Below are 3,277 nucleotides of genomic sequence, written 5' to 3'. Positions count from 1 at the left end.
CAGGTCGCACGGAGTGAGGGTGTGGGGCCTGGGAAAAAACCCTGTGGAGGCGGGCAGTGGGGCGAGTGGCGCCCCTTGACCTGGGGCGGGGGCGGCAGCGAGGACTGTGAGTGCGTGGATCTAGCTGGAGCCGGGCTCCGCCAGCGTCTCGCGTCGCGACCTTGGTCAAGCCCTTACCCGGGCCCTGTCCCTCTGGGGAGAAGGAGGGGGTCAGTCAAGCTGACATCTGAGGCCCTCCCGGCCAGGCCTCGGGAAGCCCATCTGGCCTTTGGCCGCGGCCTAGGCGGGGCACCTCAGACTTTCTGTGTTCCTTACGGAGCAGGACAGGATTTACTTGGCTTTCTCTGAGCCCTTGGTTATAAACGTGAGACTTGAGAGGATTTAAAGGACTTGACTGTGTCCACAGAAGTGTGACAAAGGCCAAGACATTTTTTGGAGCTTTTAAGCAGATGCCATTGTAAGAGAAGCAGGACTTTACCTCTGCCCTCCTAGGGTCTTTGGCTGGGCTTGAGAATTAATTTGGCATAAGATTAAGGGGAGAAAAACAGATTTAATACAAGTTTTACATGCTGTGGAAGCCCTCATAAGGAAATGAAGACCCTGAGAACTGGCAAAATCTAAACGCTTTTTTTTTTTTTGAGGTGGAGTCTCCCTCTGTCGCCCAGGCTGGAGTGCAGTAGCACGATCTTGGCTCGCTACAACCTCCACCTCCTGGGTTCAAGCGATTCTCCTGCCTCAGCCTCCCCGAGTAGCTGGGACTACAGGCGCATGCCACCACGCCCAGCAAATTTTTTTTTGTATTTTTAGTAAGAGAGGTTTCACCATGTTGGCTGGGCTGGTCTCGAAATCTTGACCTCAGGTGATCCACCCACCTCAGACTCCCGAAGTGCTGGGATTACAGGCGTGAGCTACCACGCCCCGCCAATTTTTGTATTTTTTTGTAGAGATGGGGTTTTGCCGTGTTGCCCAGGCTGGTTTTGAACTCCCAGGCTCAAGCGATCCACCCACCTTGGCTTCCCACCCAAAGTGCTGGGATTATAGGATGTGAGCCATCATGCCCGGCCTCATCTCCTGTTTTTTAGAAAAAGAAGGAGAATCAAGAGTGCCCTTCTTGCATCTGCTATTTTTCAAGTGCCTTTAACTCAAATACTCAATATGCCAGAGCAGCATATGTTGTGGTGGCATGTTCTGAACTCCTTCCCCATCCACCAAATGGAGTCACCGCTATCTTTTTGGGGTCCAGCCCATACAACTGTTATTTCTAAACTCAAGACAACTGAATCAGTAGGTATTATCTCCATATTATAGGCAAAGAGATGGGCTGAGAGAGGTTCAGTAACTTGCCCAGGGTCCCACAGCTGAGAATTAGTAGAACCTGGACTGGACCCAGGCACTGGCTCAACATACCATTCCACAACTGCCAGTGGACTTTAAAGAGATCAGAATTTTTTAAAAATTTATATATATATAAAAAAATGGAGATGGAGTCTCACTATGTTGCCCAGGCTGGTCTCCAACTCCCAGGTTCAAGTGATCCTCCTGCCTTGGCCTCCCAAAGTACTAGGATTCAGGCATGAGCCACCATGCCTGGGCAAGATCAAGACTTTATGCTTTAAAATGCTTGGTTTGCTACTTTAGGATAGTGGTTCTGAAACCACCTGGGAGCATGTATCAAAATTACTTGGGAGGCTGCACCCCTAGAGTTTCTGATTTAGAAGGTCTGGGGTGGCTAAGAATGTGGGTATCAAAAGGGTTCCTGGGTGACGCTGATGCAGCTGGTCTTGGAACCATAATTTGAGAATGATTGCTTAGGCTGCTGAAGCTTGTGGGTTCTGATGAGAACAGGTCTCCATGTTTGGCAGATGATCCCTCGTGCTCTTAGTTTTCTTTTATATCTGAGGCTACTGGTTGGGGTTTTCCAATCTTATTTTGCTACTCCCTGGTGAGAACAGCAGCCATCAGCTAAACAGACATGTCACCCTGTTGAAATCACAAGAGTCTTCAGAGGCACCATCAATTGCTATCAGAGGGGTAAGAAGCAATTCATTAGCCTGGGGATTGGTGACCAGCCTTCAGGGGTCACCTCACCATCTTTTCATCATTGTGGACACATGCAATAGGGGCCTCACCCATGGGAAAGAAGGCAGGATGTGTCCCCAGAGATTCGGAGAATGTGGAATTTTAGAGCAGAGAAGGCACATTTAAAAGATTCTCTCTTCTGTACCTCCCCTTTTTCCTGTGTTGGAGTTGGGGAAGAGGAAACCCTTTTGAAACCACATAACCACTATTACACAAGTTTTCCTTCTTCCCATCTTAGATTCCACATTGTGCATGAACAAGCCAGAATTCTGTGTATTCAGATCCTGCTCTGGCGCATTCTTGTACAATTGCTAACATGCTGCTTATTTGCATACCAGGTGTTCCAGGTAGAAAATCTGGAACCTCTACAAAGAGGACTGTGTTTTTAGTCCTAGGAGCCCTTCCTCTCATAGGAGAGAAGTAGAGGCAACCAACTGGACTAGAAAATTCCTCTCAAAAATCCTTTTAGACCAGGTACGGTGGCTCGCACCTGTAATCCCAACACTTTGGGAGGCCGACACAGACAGATCACCTGAGGTCAGGAGTTTGAGACCAGCCTGGTCAACATGGCAAAACCCTGTCTCTGCTAAAAATACAAAAAGTTGGCCTGGCGTGGTGGCGTGCCTGTAGTCCCAGCTACTCAGGAGGCTGAGGCAGGAGGATCGCTTGAACCCGAGAGAGGCAGAGGTTGCTGTGAGCCAAGATCGTGCCTTTGCACTCCAGCCGGGGCGACAAGAGCGAAACTCCATCTCAAAAAAAAAAATCTTTTTAGATCATTATTACCATTGCCTATCTGAAGCTCTCTCTCTTGAGCAATGTTGTGAGGAGGGGCAAGGGACACAATTCCCATGTTACAGATAAGAAACCTGGGGCTCAGAGAGGCCAAATGACTTGCCTGATGCCACCCAGCTGGGAAGTGGCAAAGCAAAGCTCTAACCTCGTTCTCTGATTCCAAATCTTGTGCTTTAGCTGCTCCCTGATGCTGAGTGTGGTCCCCGAGGAGCAGAGTGTGTGTGTTTGCTGGGAGGGAGGATGGGCTGAGGGAGAAGAATAAAACATTACTGATTACTTATCTAGTGCCCAGAATTGTATTGGATGTGCTATATTTACTGAACTTGATTATTCCACAATAGTCTTCTCAGTCTGTAGAGTTTCATATTATTATCCCATTTCACAGATGAAGAAATAGTTTCAGAGA

The sequence above is a fragment of the Hylobates moloch genome, unplaced genomic scaffold, assembly GCF_009828535.3.
Source record: "Hylobates moloch isolate HMO894 unplaced genomic scaffold, HMol_V3 SCAFFOLD_14, whole genome shotgun sequence".
In the NCBI taxonomy this organism is placed as follows: Eukaryota; Metazoa; Chordata; class Mammalia; order Primates; family Hylobatidae; genus Hylobates; species Hylobates moloch.
This window is presented reverse-complemented; position numbering follows the sequence as displayed.